General features: G+C 35.1%; 1 protein-coding gene across 3 annotated transcripts in view; it reads right to left on the bottom strand.

Moving 5' to 3' along the window:
* The window catches only part of zip (myosin heavy chain 10), a 39,807-nt gene that overhangs the window by 16,942 nt on the left and 4,474 nt on the right, over window positions 1–18,391 (bottom strand). The gene's annotated exons all lie outside the window — the stretch shown is intronic.

Raw genomic sequence — 18,391 nt, 5'->3', positions numbered from 1 at the left:
CCCCAAATTTTCTTTGATAGGTATAGTATTTTTAACAAACCGGTTTGATTTGTTAATTCATGTCAATTATTTCGCATAATCGGAGAATCCGGATTAATGAATTCTTTTTTTTTTTTTTCGCTTATTTTTCCTTCTCTTTTTCTTCCACCTTTGTGCGTATTTTTGGTGTACATTAAAACCGCGAACGCGGAACGACGTTTTAGCGATTTTGCAACGGATATGAATTTACGGCGATGCAAAATGCACGCGATGTATTTACCGGTTCAAAGGAGTGATTTAACGATACATATACAAGCATACTTTAATCTTTAATATTAAAAAATAAAGTTGTTTTTTTTTTTTTGTCCACCCAATCAAAGTCATCTTTCGTCAAAACTTGATTTTTCTTTTCACCTCTGTGCTGTGAACATTATAATATGTACATGTAATAAAATTGCACGAAACAGCAAATACGATCTTTCGTATACATACGATGGAGATTTGTTTGTTTATTGTTTTCTTATAAAATAACATTTTATTTATATTCATTCGCACCTTGATCTTTTTAAATTTTATGACGATTCAAAAATATCAAATGGTGGACAAATAGATTGAAAATACATTTTACTCAAGCATTTTCAATTTTTCATCATGGAATATTCAACATGGCGTCAAAAAAAATAAATAAATAAATAAATCTGCCAGTACCCTTTAATAGTCAGATAGAGCATCGAAACTTTGAGGATTTTCTTTTCATCAACATCAACTTAAGATTTTTCAACTTGTCGCATCAACATTTCATCGAACGGCCAATCCTGAATACATATATACACATATATATATGTGTGTGTGTGTGTAAATGCAGCGAGTGCAAGAACGGCCGGTCATTCGGTTAATTGTTTATCATCGTGTATTATGCGTTATAATAAGACCGAGAAGAGTTGTTTATAATAATTCTCGATGTAGGTTGATAATGTGTCGGGTCGTTAATTGCGATAATATATACGTAGTAATAAAATAACGATAAGAATAAACGATAAATCAATAAAATAGCCGTTTGAAAATAAGACGGTTAAGATGATAATCACGAAGCGTTTCACCGATCAAGATGCATTAGACCAAAATTAGCCTTTCTGCAGGCTGCAGGCACGCATTGAAGATATTTGCCTGCAAGAAGAACATCTCATCTCTCTCTCTCTCATTCCCTCTCATTCTCTCCCTCATCGCCTCGCGGAATTAATCTATATTTATACGTACTTACGTACACACACTCACACTCGGAAACTTGATGATAGAACATCAACCGCTGCAGAAATTCAAAATCAGTTTTTCTTTTCCAAAGAAATGTATAATTCACACGAGTTACAAGGAATTCGCCGAGAAATCCGCGCAAATAAGATATCAAATTTATCGCGTGCAAATATCGTCCGGACGTGATCAAGAAAAGCAGGCAAGAAATTTACAATGAAGTTTACTGCAAAATTGCCGCGACAATACTTGTTCGTGGATAATGAATCGATTAATTATTTATTCATCGTTGGAAGAAGACAAAATTGAAAAAAGAAAAATTTTTCAAACTCAATTATTTCTAAACATACACGCTTGGTGTGGAAAAAAAAATAAATAAAAAATTACAGAATTTCAATATCTCGCAAAAGATGGACTATGACGAATTTTTTTTTTTTAAACAAACACGCTGTATATCGTTACGCAATAGAAATATGTTACCTACGTATGTATCTACGTTACATATTGCACCTACACGACGTACTTTAAGCTAGACAAAAGTTTAGTTAACATGAATTTAATTCTCGCCCGATCAATTGAACACCATCGAGGTATTCACCTGTTGCTTGCCACGCCTAGAAGATAAGAATTGCAAAGTTCTAATACAGTAGGTAGGTGTACCAAATAGCGCTAATATATGTGTTGCTCCTAAATATTCGTTCGTATGAAAGTACGTTGCAGATACAAGCGTACATATATGTATAGCGAAAAAAACAAATAACATTTGAAATTTCACTGGTCGAATGAAATAAAAAAATAATAACAACAACAATAATAATAAATGCGTTCTATCGGATGTCGCTGAGTACGAATCTGAAGTAAGATTTTGAAAATTCAGTGTGCCAAATCCAATCAGCGATCCCGAAAACCCCTGCATAGAGTTTTAAAAAAATGAAGTCGTGGTAAAAAAATGAAAATAGTTAACCAAAAATTTCTCTACACGCATAGAGTTATACACATATTATATTAATTCATTATCGGCATATCGGATCGTCGAGTTACGGTTAATACAGTAAATCCGATACACTGCACACGCGTATTATTCATTTATACATTGTACGTATGTACCTACATAGATCCATATACGTCACGAGGTCTTTTCTCTCGCCTCGTGTATAATATGATGTGGCAGCAATTACATACCTCAGCGCTGCACCGCCATTGGAAGCAGAAACAGAAGCAGTGACGTAATTGATTCAACATTCCGCCAGTCGTACAATATATTTATAATCTCTAAATCCCATTACGGTGTATAAGTTATACATATTAATACGCTTGGCAAGTGCATTTCGAATATAAATTTATACGCCGGGTACTCCGTTGTTACTAACAATAAATTACAACTTATACTATATACGTATATATATATATATGTAATACAATTCTTAAAGAACGTGCTTTCCACGCACGTATATAAATGAGAAAGAAAAAAAAGTTGAGAAACAAAATTTTCACAAAATGTGTTAAACTCGACGTCCGACCGCATCGGTTTAATTTTATTACAATTTCTTCTATTTTTTTTCTCTCTCATTCCTCTTCAATTTGAGGTGAGAAAAAAGGAATTGGCGGTATCGAATTTCCACGTGACATTATTTTGACGAACAAGCTTTTTCCGTGAAAAGAAAAAGAAGAGGAATGATTTTTTTCGAAATTATTCCATCTTCGGTATTATGTTCTTCTTCTCATCGGCATCTAAATTCCGTTGCCTTTAAAACTTTCTTGCGAAATTAATGTTCACCGAGAGAGGAAAAAAGAAGAAGAAATTGAATTTCGACCAAACTACAGTTGCGTGAAAAATCGTTTCTCCTCTAAAAAAAAAAAAATCCTAATCTCAAGAAACGACATTTTTTCTCTCTCGTATTACAAATTCGAGCATGTCTGGAATGGATGAAAGCCCGCATTTCGTGAGTCCGTAAACGAAATCGCTTTCCGTGTTATCGTACCGCTATAATAACGAGGTTGATTCTTTCTATCTATCTATCTATCTATCCAGGCGGCATGTATATATCTATCGCGTAGGTATACAACCTCCGTACAATTATCATTTCCACGAACACGACGAGTTATCTGGTCGCTGATACAACGAACACGGTGTCGAATAAGTAACGCATTCACAAGGTGTAAAACCATAAAATGACATAAAAAAAGAAATATGTTATAAAATTATGATAAACTTTTGAAATTTTCACGGTTTGTTCCTGTCATTGTAACGAATTAACTGGTTGTATAAAAACTACACGTACGTTACATTTAAAACTGTTCCAGTTGAAATAGAGGCTTGAAACTTTATACAGATATTTTTTTTTTTATGATTTTGAAAAAAAATCTAGGCGGCGTCCCGGTGAAAATTTTGTCCGACCCCCAAATAAAGAGCAACCTGATATAATGACGAATGAGCATTCTCATTACGTGAAGATCACCGGAAGATTTCTTCAAAAAGACAAAAACAATAAAATAAAACATTTAACAAGAAAATTTACTCACGACAGACGAAATTCCAGGATTTTAGATACCGCGCAAACATCGAAGGAATTATCTGTGTAAATTCAAGATTTTCTTTCAAAATCCGGCTGTTTTTTTTTTTTTCTTTCGAGAAAAATCATTCGAATCGCGAACTAATTGCCGTGTTTCATGGAATCTCGAAAGCTCAACTAATTATACGGGGAAAAAGATGATCGTCGTTAAGAAGATGGAAAGAAAAAGCGGTAAAACAAAAAATGATCCAAAATTCATCGATAATAAAATGATCGTTCATATTCAACGACCGTTGAAGAAAATTACAACTCGCCTGTAAGAAGTTTAAAGACGTCTCGTCGATTTCGAAAATCACGTCTGGTAAATAGACGGCGGCAAAGAGATGTTTGGAAGAAAAAAAACAAATGTGTAACCCCGTTAAAAACGTTTCGGGAGATTATTCTCGTGGAATTCGTGATCACATGCACGAGCATTTCGAGAAAAAAAAAATGCATCAAGGTATGTATGTACCGGAGTTCTTTCTTCGCTTCTTTACGATTAGCGCGAGTAAGATAAGGACCGACCGACGACCTTCTTCTACCTTCTTATTTCACCTTGAATATTACTGCAGCTCTACGTATCGCCGGAATTCTTATTGTTATTATTGTTGTTATTATTATTGTTATTGTTATTATTATTATTCACTTCACTTCTCTTCTCCTCTCCTAACGTGAATCATCGCATTAAATACATTCCCCTGATAGAGGCAGGCATGCAGGCAGCAACCAGGCAGGTATATTCGTCAGTGTATTGTAGATAAAACCAAACACTTGTGGATTACATATGCGACCATACGTGTGTGCGCAATGATGATGATAATGATAATAATAATAATAATGACGATGACGATGACGATAATATTAAAGAGTCAACTTTGTGCGTGTGCGTTTGTAGGTAAACATAAAATTTATACATACATGTATGCATGTATAGTGTATGTATACCTGTGCCCATGTAATCGCAAGATCGATTCTATTCGTCATCCATGCTGACCGCCATATATATATATATATAATTATATATATATGTATATATATACGCACGCACACACAAACACACACACGGAATCGAATAGAGACAGAGAGTTGTATAAATACCGCTAACCGTATAACCATGAACAATTCACTCTGCGCACGTTTACATTGCACAGTATTTTCTTTCTCGGCCCACACGTGTCACTCGCAGTGACGATTCCGCGGGGCGTGTAGGTGTTGACGAAAAGGATGAAAGTAGAATAATAAAAAAAAAAAAAAAAGCCAACAAATTTTTGGGCAAATTTTTCAATTTTTCTTTTCCATCTTTTATTTGATATTTTTTAATTTTTTTTTTTTTTTCCTTCTGTTTCCAGTCCTTCGACGGGAAGGTAAGAGGAAGAAAAAAAAAGGCAATTATTTGGTACAGTTGCCAACGGTGAAAATGTTTTGTTCTTCTGTTTTTTTTTTTTTTTTTTTTTTTAATATATTTTCCAATTGTTCGGCCGCTCTTTCAGGAAAATTTGATCTCATCGAACGTTGTGCAATGTAATAAATAGGTATTAATATCAGTGACTTTGGATATATATAATTAATGCATGATGAATTTTTCAACGAGGTGTACAATGTTCTTTTCTTTTTTTTTTTTCTTTCTTTTCTTCTTCACTTCTCTTCTTGATAAACGGATCTGAAGAATTGATCTTTGGTTTGTTTGCATTTAGCGCTGCGAAAATTCGACGTACTTCTTGAAAATACTTCGGATACGCGAAAAAGAAGAAGAAAAATAAATATATCGTTGACCGAAAATCTGTCCGTACTTGATCAATTTATTGCAACGCTGCGCGCGAAAAATCGGGAAGCAAAAAATTGCAAATTGCAAAATTTCTAATCGCGGTCTAATCAATTACAAAATAATCTCTCTTATCCGCATACGATCTCGTAATAATAATTGCCAAAATTTCTTTGCTGCAGTGAAATCAAAATCACGAGCGTGTGTTATTACAATATATATAATTTATAATTCTGTAAGCATTGGGGGAACAGAAAAAAAAAAAAAAAAAAAAAAAAACTACCAACGATTCATAAACGAGAATAAAAGTTCGGAGCCAATAATAATAATAATAACAACAACAACAACAACAACAACAACAACAAAACGATAATGAAAAAACAATTTTAACGGGGTTTTAAATACAGCGGTATAAAAATAGATGCAGAGAGAAAATGAGAAAGAAAAAACGAGAATCAATACCGAATAATATATAATACGTTAGATAAATAATACAACGTCAATATCTATACGTTAATATTATTTTCGATATTATTATCCGATGCTGTTGTTTTTTTATTTTCTTTATTTATCGCTCGTTCCCGTCGTGTTTTTTTCTTCCGTCTCGCGACGCGACTCGAATTTATGCAGGCAGACCGCTCACTCGGACCCCGAACGATCTCGGCTAATTTCGCCTGAATTGGTATTCTTTCGTCGTCGGATTTTGAGATCTGTCGCTTCGAAGACCCTGAAACCGGTCCCCAAGCCCGAATGTCGACGACCTGTCCAACATTCCTCCTTAGCTTACGTTATACATCCACGGTTAAACGTATGCATCCATAAGTTTACACAAGTTATGTAGATATATATATAAATATATACATATATACGTATCATATGCGTAATCGACGCGGGTACAAGTATGTACACCTACGTACACACACATATATATATATATATATATATATATATTTGTATGTACACACGTAAGTACGAAGGTATGCATGAGCGCATCCTGCATGTGGTAAATATTATTATTATTATATGCCCGCCGATGACGTTGTTGAAAAAATTCCAGAACAACCCTCGGATATTCGGCAACTTGACATATGTGATCTTTATATATATATATATATATATAATATATAAATATATATTTTAATTGCTCATCGAATTTTAATGTGTTATTTATTATTTCGACGAATATCTCGGAACGACCTGGGATATTGTTTTGTGAAAGTAGAAGAAAAGTGTGAGTGATTGTATCGAAAATGTGGAGAAAAAAAAAAAAAAAAAAATTATCACAACGACTCAAAGCGGTAATTAAAAAAAGAAATTCATCAATGATTATTGTCAATAACAGTAACAGCACAACCGTAAATATATTTAAATCTAATTACGCATCCTCTGTTAGTCGTCGACATTCTCTGATCGTAATCGCACGTCTCGCCTGTCTCAACAGTTTGAAAAACCAACGATTTCACGGATATTACTCGACGTGGAAGATAAAAATAAAAAAAAAAAAAAAACGCCGTTCGTCAATAATCCGTAAGCATCGCAGAAAAGTTTAACGTCTCCGTGCGAATGGCGAACGAGAGTGAGAGAGTCTGACAATGAGAGGAGGTAAGTAAATAGGGCGACCATATAAGGCAGCCCGTTGCCGATGGGCTTTGCTCGCGGCAAGCGTAATTCTCCTCTCATTCTCTTCGCGAGACTTTTAAAACTTCGTGCTGATCGCGGCGCGGCCGCGGGATTTTCATCTTCTTCTTCTTCTTCTTCTTCTTCTTATTCTTATTCTTCTTCGCGGATTGGCCGCAGCGGCGACTCGTTAAGTAAACAACTCTGTATTAAACAACCGGGTAAAAATTTCCTTTCCTCGCCGTTTATACGTATAATAATATCCTTTTCTCTTCCTCCGATCGGCCGACGCGACGTCGAACCGGGTTAAGGACGCTTTCCCTTATAAGGAGGCGTCTTTGCCCGCGGAGCTTAAACGCCACGAGAAGACTCTCGTCAACCTATATATACATATATATAAATATATGTGTGTGTGACAAAGTAACGCCACACGTACCTAATTATGTCACACACATGTTAAACTCTACCTTATTATCAACATCATCATCATCATCATCATCATTACATGTACCGACATAAAGCTTACCATTTTTAAATGGCCTGTCAAGCGAATAATGCCGATGATGATTATGAAACTTCAGGGCGTAATTACTAATTTAGACTGTACGCAACTCGAGCGATTTATACATACATATGTTTCACATATTTCACGTGAATTTGCATTCGTACGAAATAAGAGCGAAATAAAAGAAAAAGAAAAAGAAAAATTAATCGAGAGAAGGTAAAATTTTTAGGTCGATTAATATTTATCATTCATTATTTTTTTTTTTTTATTTTATTACTATTTCGAGGAAAAATCTACTACCGACGAATGAGGATCTTGTACGTATTATACAATTTGTACATGTATACATAATACAATATACAATAACCTGATCTGTAAATAATTTTTTTTTTTTTTATAACTTTGGCACTCGCGCCGTACGAAAGTAAGTAAGAAAAAAAGATAACCCGACTTCAGGATTTTAACTGAAAATAAGGAGGAAAGAGAAATGAAGGAAAAAAGAAAAAAATATTATTCCCGGACTCGAGATTACATTTTACAAACTTAAGGTTATACCTTCGATTTATTATCATTATACGCAAGTATAAACGCTTCTGTTTCTAGTTTGCACCCACTTTATGGGTAAGGTAGGTATACAAGATCAAGTTTCGTCGTTAAGAATAACGAGCTAATAGGTATTACGTTCGCGTGTTGCGTGTGTTAACGTTTACGTATATACCGTGTGGTAATAATGATTGTTTCAGCAACGGACTTTGAACTTATGAACTTACGAACCCCGCAAGTCGCGACGATAATAACTTGAACTGATCAGCTGCACGTTGACACCGACTGTTCGCGACAATTATTCATATTTCATAGAAGCGTAACGATATAATCACGTTATTGTGTAAACATCGATTTAATTTGATTTTTTTTCATTTTTTTTTTCTACTTTTTTTCATTATTACTTTTCTCCTCTTTTTTCTTCCCCAACCATTTTCATATTGAACGAACGTACGTATTTACGAGTGATCTTCTTTCAACCAGAGACGCGATCTTCGCAGGTTTTAAAGTCCCGCTATTATGCATAATATATTATTTTCATACGTATCAATCGCGTCTATTCTACTATATAGTTTAATTTGTTCGTCCCGCTTGTTATATACAGTACAATCCAGAAATACGACGTGAGTGAAATTAGAAAATGTATAACGAGATCTCGATTTTGTAATTCAATTGATTACCATTCGCGATATATTCTTCGAAGGAGACGGAAAGAAAAAAAAAAAAAAAAGGTTTGTTACCAAGTTCTTTTTCATCAACCTGTCGAATTTCCTCAACATTTTCGTGTTTCTTCGTTCCTTTATTTTTATCCTCCCTCCCTCCCGCCGGTCGAGTGAAAAATCTATGAAAGAAACGAATGAAAGAACGAGAGAAAAAAAAAAATAGTTAAATTTATGAAACTTTCCTACGACATATTCGCGTGATGACGAAACTTAAAAAGCGTTTGTTTCTTTTCATCGAACGGAACATGTAAACACCGAAAGAAAGGGAAAAAAAAGAAGATAAAAATGGTTTCCCGTAGGTATCGTTTGTACAATACGTGACCGGTAATAATTTCTCAGGCTTTCCCTTGCGACCGTAAATTAAGAAGAAGGAGGAAAGATTGAAAGAAAGAATGAGTGAAAGGAGAGAAAAAAAAAAGGTTCCAGGGGATGTTTGCAAAACCCTGCTACGCAGGTACAACTCGTGATATGCACACACACATATCACACAACGAATATACACTCTGAAAGGTAAACATTAATCCCCGGCACATCGGTTCCCATCCCATCCAGTCGTTTATGGTTTTAGGATTTTTTCCGGCTATGCGTTTACTCGCGGTTCGTCGGGCAACCAGTTTTATATTCGTTAAAGGTGTCCATGTAGCAGCGATGCGCAGGTAGGCAGGAATGCCTATGAGATTTTACTGTACGTGTGCGTACACACATGTACACATGCATACACGCGAGTAATGCCCACAGGTCCGAGGCAGGTGGGTAAATACACTGTACGTGTACATACCGGAACAATCTCTTGAAACTTGAAAATCATCCGCGCATGCGCCGAATAATTCAATCTCATTGGTCGGCGAAATATTCCCGCGGCGATGTTCTTGTCCGCGATGCAGGCGAGCCAACCTACGCAAAATGTGTACGTTTGAATTTTCAAAGAGCGTAAGCGTTGAATCCCGACGGTTCTTTGAAGAATCGACTTTCCGACCCGATAACGAAATGCTTCCGAAACCTTTCCGAGTCGCCGCCTCAATTATTTGAGATTCTAACCTCGAAAATTCGTATCAACCACATCGCCGGCGGAAACAGTTTGACAGATGAAACTCGGGATGGCCAGCCTGCGCGAACAGCCGATAAAACTCGCGCATGCGCGGTTCATTTTCAAGTTTCAAGAGATTGTCCCGGCGTATGTATGTAGATGTATGTATTGTGTATATATATACACACACACACACACACGATGCAGGTTTTAGTACTTGTTAACAAACGTCGAGATGGGTGCAGGTTAGCAGGCGAAGCGTACCTGGAACACGATTTTCCTATTGGTGTTTTATCATTTTAACACCCATACCCGACATTCGTATGCATATGCATGTGTGTGTTGCGTGTACGACATACCGCACCCACAACCTGACACGCTGCCTGCTGGGCATTGTATACCAGCTTCAATTCCTTTGTTTATCAACTATTTGGTATGTACAGTGCGTGTATACAATTATAATTACGTACGGGGCATTCCCTGCCGATTGTAATGGTTTTGTCCATTTCTTTTTTGCTTTTTCATATTTTTTTTTCTATCCCACCAGCTTATAAGTAATTTTTCCCATATGATTATACTGCAAAAACGTGCGACGGTTGTAAAAAGCTTATTTCTAATTGACTGATCGATTAATTGTTATAAAACAATAGGCGTAAAAGGTTGTAAAAACTCGTCATTCGTGTTCATGCTTTCATACGTGCATTATCATCGATATTTCGAGCAGCCTGCAAGAATGATTGTTGCAAAAATATGAACAATTCAACAACAAGGAAGGATCGTTATCGTCATTGTAATTACAATACATATTACACACGTACCTATGCATATTCAACAGGCGTATGCATGTTTATAAGATGATGATTTAAAGGGGAAAAAAAAAATAAAAAAAAAAAAAAAAACCACATAGACGCGAAACAACGCCGTCCGCGCTGTTGAATCACACGTATATGTACACAAGTATGAGACTTGCCTATGTATTACACGTACACGACGTATGTGTTAAGTTTCGGTTACACATCGCGCGCCATAATGTTTTCACCAATAATTCATTGTCACTTATCTCAGATAAAACGGACTCGCAATTAACGAAAGGTGAATCATTTATCATTGGGAGTGCAAAATTCATTACATATACTTATGTAAAATTACAACGATATATGTGTAGACGTATACAATTTTTGTACGCACTCGAAGGAGCAAAAACAAAAACAAAAAAAAAAAACACGTGAAGAGAAGACAGAAAAAAAACCCTTAAGCCGCCATAAAAATAACAATGATAATGATGATGATGATGATGATGATAATAATAATAACAACAACACACTCAAAGATACACTAATTTAGATTAAAGACAAAAAAAAACGCGATAAAATTCTGTCAGATACATGTTACACGTTTATATGTAAACCTATTTGTGATACAAATTGTCAATTTTATAACCGTCAATTTATCAATTACAGAGAATAAATTTTGTCAAGCTATAAACTTAAATACATTATATATACACACGCGCGCACGCAATTTGCATTAAATTTGTATTAAATTTAGATTATTTCCTGTTTCAACTTTGACGAGAAGTGAACGAGATTCGAGATAAATGAATCGAGGGGTTTGTGAATTGAACTGTGTAAATTTTTGTGAGTTTCGGAGTTACAATTCCGGTCGGTTGATTTCTTGATTGTGATTGTTTTTGTTTTTGTTTTTTTTTTTCCCCCGCAACCTATCCCGCATTCACGTCTCCCAGACATTTTTCTTCCAACCAGCAATAATTGTACAGGAATTAAACTTTCGACGATATCGCAATGTCTGCAAATAAGTATTGTAAAATTGATTCCTCGCGTATATTCAATCAATATCTATTCGCCGACAGAGGTACGCGCACATCCGGTCGTTAGCGACAATATTGATATATAGGAAGAATATAAAGAGTAAAAGGAACCAAAAGGAAAAAATAAATAAATAGAAAAGAATCTGTCGTTGTTCAAATGGCGCAGGAATGAAATGATAAAAGAAACCAAACAAACACCTATCAGACGATAATGAGGATAACGTGTACAAATGTCCATCATACTACAGGTATTCATTATACATAATATACAAATATGCATATATATATATGTATGTATAATAATGAAAAGGACGGCAAGGACGTACGTACGGATGTACAATGTACAAATGTGGCGCATAATTTTATACTATACATACACATGTACGCAACTATTATACGTATACATACATCACCTCAATATAGATATCAAAACGTAACAAGAATTGGATAAGACGAACAATATCTCCTTTGTTGCATACAAAGTATGGTACACACATGAATACATACGTTATATACATACGCTAACACAACAATATAATCGCCAAAATACGTGTTACCTGACATATGTGTGTGTGTGTGTGTGTATATATGCATACGTGTATGCATGTAAAGTATGGATTCGAGTTTTTCGATATAATATGAAGGTACGTATAATTCAATCAATATATGTATGTATCGTTTCTTCTTTGCAGTCATCGACGAAAGACTTGGTGGGAAAGGAGATGGAAGGAAAGTAAGGGGAAAAAAAAAAAGGAGAGAAGAAGAAGAATAAAGAAATACATAGACAGAATAACGTGATACGAACGTAAATGTTTTTACAGCGTGTTCGAAGCCGGTAATGACATCATCGTAGTTCGTTGGATAGGAATACGTGTATATGTAAACGGACGTAGGTATTGATAATACAACGCACAGACGTTCTTCCTCCTCCTCCTCCTCACCAATCGTGTCGTCCGTATCGCGGTTCTCTCGTGTAAAAGCGCGTAAACGATACACACCTACAAGCGAACCCTGTACGATATGTGTATATTATTTTGTAATTTTACACGCGCGGAGACGGGAGTGTGTGAAAAAAAAATGTGGCCGTTGTTCGCCGTGTGTAAGGCAAAAACGCGTATAGTACGGTCTGCGTTTCGTCGGCGTGACGTCATCGTTCATAGTACGACACGTTGCAACGACATACCTGTGATTTACACGCCTACTCCAGAGTACGACAAACGTTCGTAGGGATGTATGGCGCGTAACGCGTCTGGAGTAAAAAAAAAATAATAAAAAAAAAAAGAAAGAAAGAAAGAAAGAAAAAACTAAGATGAAGTGGAAAAGTATGAATATTCGCAAAATGTAGCGACAATTATGAAAAATAAAAGAAAAACAAAATCACCGTATTATTTTTGTTAATTAAAATCGACGGATTTAATTTGTGTTACAAATAACGAAGAGATTTATGCACCCGAGAAAAGGAAAGTAAACCAAGTCATTCAAATTTCGTTCGTTTCTTTTTTTTATCTTATTTTTTCTTAGTCACAACTCGATCAATTCATTAATCACGACTATTGTAATTGACAAACCTAGTTTTCGAACGTTGAAAATTTTTTCAATCAATTTCAACGTAACACGTAATCTCAAATAGAAAGTAAGGGTTCTCATGTTTTTTTTTCTTTTTTTTTTTTTTATCCAGTTCCGTGAAAGTCTCTGACTCATATTCGACATACTCTGCAGTCATCAATGATTACAGACCATTATAGCGTATGTGTTGAAAAATTGGTGGAATAACCGTTGAATCACAAACGTCAGACGCCACCGGAGTGCAACGCACTCTGAATATTGAAATGATCGTCGGTTACTTTTCCGTATCAATATACATAATTGAATTTGGACGAGTCGTTTGAATCGTCGAGAACGGTTGGCTTATGATGATGATGATGACGATAATGATAATGGTAATAACGATAATATGCGATGAGGTAACCAAAGGAGGAGAGGATAAACCCCGTTGTGACGTTTAATTGATTGATTATATATACAAACACACATACACACACGTATATAATGATATATACTTGTATACATAAACTAGGTGCGAGTAAATAAGAGTTTAAAGTGATTAGGAGCGTCGATTGACGTAACGAGAACGAATTTTACGTGTACTTCTAATACTGGTTTTTATTACGATATAATCGTGCAAATTGGGTATAATTGTCAAATTATTGTTATTCTTATCAGTTAGGAAGAATTTCAAAAATTCTAAAAGCGATTTGAATCGAAGAATCGATGCGATCTAAGCTCACCTTTACAGGCCCGATATATTTTCGATTTTTTTATTGTTAAAGAGATTCTTCTTCGTATAGCTTAATTGGAAATATAGGTAGGGGGTTGAAATTTCAAATTTGAAAAGTTCCGAACGCGCTTAATTTCGAATTTTTTCGCGGCGAAACTTCAAGTAAAGATATCTAACTGAAGAAATAACAAAGCTTCGAATGGTCCGAAACACGACGCTCAAAGTTCCGAAATTGAGAAAATTTAAAAATCTAAAACATCGAAATTCCGAATGATTGAAGATTTTCAGTTGCGTGAATTTCTGTCTCGGTGAAATTTCACCACTTGGATCTTTCTTTGTTTTGGATTTTCGATATTTTAACGTTTGGAATCCAGGTCATCATTCCGATTTTTTACACCCACTGTTTGAGTAAACTACGCTGTGTGGGTATATTTTAATATTTCGAATTTGACTCCATCGAACTTTATTTTTCGTAATTTATCTCTATCGGAACTTTTTTACTCTTCGGAACTTTGCGCAAACGTAATTTGAATTTTCGGAATCTTGCACTGGGAGAATTTTTTAGTTCCGGTTACCGCCCGGTCCTTAACTATTTTCATTTTTCAATCAGGCGCTTTCGTAAAGTTTTTCAAATTCGGAACTTCAACCCGGCCGCGATGTATATAACAACAAGATAAATATTCAATCAATACAATTTATATCTCGCAATGATATTGATAAATATCGTATTATCGATGTTTAGCCAACCAATTTCCTCGAATCAAATCTCGTCGCATACCTGCATCGCCATCATTATCGTTATCACTATCATTATCATAATCATTATCGCCCTCGTCGTTAAAACGAAATTACTAAATCACAGAAGAAACAAGAAGAAGTATAAGAGAGTGGATCGTGGTAAGCATTGAATTTTTACGGCATATTAGGAGCTGCCAATCGCAGCCAGAGATCTCGGTTCACTCTCAAAGAAGCTGCTGACCGCGAGAGATCAATTCGGCCCATTTAAGGTAACGAATTAAATCGTATCTCTCTCTCTTTCTCTCTCTCTCTCTCTCTCTCGCCGAACGTGTGCAATATTCACGCACGTATGGCCCGAGAGTAAAGCGATCAATGGCAATGATATGGGGAAAAAAGAGAGAAGAAGAGAACGGTTGACGTATGCTTGTCCTAATTTTCTTTTTTTATCTTTAAAAATTTTTTTTACACAACGCTCGTTCGTTATTATTAAGTCGAAAACGTGATCATAGGTCAGTTTAAAATCTCCTCTGCACAAACATTCGGTACGACATTTAAATTGACGTAATATGCCTACGTCCATTTAAACATATAATACTGAATGAGCAAAGACTTGGTCTAGATATTCTTATTATTATCGTTATTATTGTTGTTTTTAATAATACACCGCAGCGAGCCTGTCATCTCATCTCAAATAATTTGCCGCGGTGGATGCAATTCGAACGTTGTGTAATTATGAATCCGTCAAAATTTTATCATTATCATCGAGTATTCGCAGTTATTCTAATCATCAAAATCTAGCAGATTTCTTTTCTCGAACTGTACAACGATGTACATTGTATTTTACAACTATATTCTCAAATTCAATATTAATCAAAATAGTCCAATTAAATTATATATGTATATATATTTATATATTAATAACAATAACAATATTATCGACAATAATTCGTAATTATTTCGAGATTTATATAAATCAAGATAAAAAAAAAACGAGACACTGGAATGTTTTACCCGGGGCCAAGTTATTTTACCCCTATACGTATATCTCAATATAAATAATTGCAACCGGTTGTTTATGTCGTTATTTATAATCTTAGCACAAAAGAGACGAGTTCGAGTTGATTTGGTGGAGTGGCAACGGCAACAGCAGCATCAGCAACAACAGAAAACAGCATTGAGCGAGGGGGAATTTCGATATTTTCGAACTTTACCGCTTCGTAAATATACTCCGTATAGTTCTATTTATAAAAATAAAACGTTCTATTTTCTTCCCGTTAGAGACCACGTGGGTTTATTATACGTGCGAACGAACGAAAGCATCGCATCATCCAAACACACAAAGTGTGTATATAACATAAATAGAGAGTGTAATGTACAAAATTAGATCCGAAACGTCGTACTCATATTTTCACTTCTCTTTTTCATTTTTTTTTTTATTCGTCATCCTCCCTTGCGTGAATTTGTTGAACTTGAAAGATTATTCTTATTTTTCAAAATTTTTAAATTTTATATAAAATTTTTATTACTTGGTATCGTTCGAATGTGTGGTGCTAATTTGTATTTATCAGAGTAAAAATGTTGTTTCATCGTTTTCACTATTTCGATATCTTTTTCCGCGCTTCTTCCAACATCCGATTCGGACCGTGGATCCCATTCATTCTTAACCTAGCGCAACGACGACTGCACGAATGATTCAAGGGTGCGTTAACCCCTGGCAACCACCCCAAGCCTTCCAACTAAGCACCAGACGTCGAGTATGGCCGACGAGTCTGGCCTCGGCGAACCGACCTTACCTTAAGGGTGCTACCAACGTGATACGTCGAACCTTAACTCCTTTGAGTCACACATTATTGTGCCGAGTCAACTTTTGTAAAGAAATAGTATTCGCTGATTACGAATTTGAAATCAGATTTCAAAAATTCAAGATGCTGGATCCAATGTGCAATTATGGAAAAAGAATTTCAAATTTGATCAAACACGGTCAAAAAACTCTATGCAGAGGTTTTCGGGCTCGCTGATTGGATTCGCCGTAATGAATATTCGTAATCTGGCTTCAGATTCGAAATCAGCGACCCCAAAAACCCCTGAACAGAGTTTTTTCTCCTGATTCGATCGAGTTTCAAAGTTTCGTCCGCCATATTGGATCCACCGTCTTAAATTTTTTAAATCCGACTTCGGATTCGTAATCAGTGAGGCCTAAAAAAGAAATCATTTCTCGGAAATGAATCGTTGCTTCAATTTTCACGACTGTTTTGCGTCGATTTGTTTCTAACAATAATAATTTACATAAAATCGCAACAATTACTCTCGAGTATTGAAAACCTATCAGTATACTATCGGAACTAGCAACACAGAGATATTAAGCATAACTTATTTTACTAAAAATTTTTCGCCAAATTTAAGAAAGAGTACGAAAAATAGAGAGTTTTTCACAAGCTCAAAGTGATTGAAAATCATCAGCTGCGTGTATTTTTTATAGTATTTTTGTAAGTTTTTTTTTTCAATTGTGGTATTTTTCATTCAGTGATCGCGTAATGAAGAAACAATTGCCAAGTGCTTGAAACGATTTCTTTACCTATGAAATATAAAGAAAAAGTGTAAAATAGTATTTTCTCACTCGAACGAGATTTTTTACGGACAAGGAAACAATCTGAAGAAAAAAAGTAAACTTGTTACCTAAATAAAAAAAAAATAATTTCTAATCTCCGTTATGGAAAACTGATATTTTCAGTTTTTTTCCATGATCAAATTAAAAATCCCAAGACAATTTCAGGTTTTTCAGGTTTGTGTCCACCCTGATTGAAGAGTTACGAATTGACTATGAATAATAGGATCTAATAATAAAAAAAAAAAAAAAATAAAATAAAAAAGGAGAATAACAAGACGCGGTCTGCTAAGCAATCTTTATCGACCAGGGCGTTCTTCTTGGTGATATTCGTGAGTCATGGATGAGTGATTCAGTCAACATGAGCATGAGAAGAAGGAGAAGAAGAAGGAGAAGCCGTTAGAGACAGGAGAGGACTCATCTGGAGGATGAAATAGTTGGAGCAAATATTTGACGGTTTTTTTTTTTTGTCTGTTCTAATCATTTTTTCGCTCATCTCGTCATTGCTTAGCTATTTTTAATTTAAAAAGGGCATTCGGTTGTTCGTGAGAGAAAATCCGCGCGATTTGTCTAAGAATGAATTTATTTATTATAGCATAAAATTCCCGTATATTATAATAAATACGATTTTTATATCTCAAACAAAGTTTGAATTTAAATTTCGAAAATTAAAGAGATATTTTCATTCAACCAAACCGATGCCGCATGTCTTGTATAATATAGCCTATCTTATTATTCAAGAATTAAGGAAGATTCAGGAATTCGTTATACCGATGAAAATCTATAAAAAAAAAGAACAACGAAAATGAAAGAAAGGATGTAAGAAGAAAAAAAGAAATTGAAATATTAAAGTCGTGAGGATTATAATAACGGAACTTGTCCTATTATTTTTTCAATCGGTGAATACTCATTATAGCTAGCATCTTCTTAAGCCAGTGCAAATGCACTTACAAAAGCGATAAGACTGAAATCGACGAATCAGGTAAA

Source organism: Neodiprion pinetum, chromosome 2, assembly GCF_021155775.2.
Source record: "Neodiprion pinetum isolate iyNeoPine1 chromosome 2, iyNeoPine1.2, whole genome shotgun sequence".
Taxonomy (NCBI): Eukaryota; Metazoa; Arthropoda; class Insecta; order Hymenoptera; family Diprionidae; genus Neodiprion; species Neodiprion pinetum.
Note: the sequence above shows the minus strand (reverse complement) of the source record. Positions and strands in the feature narration are given on the sequence as shown.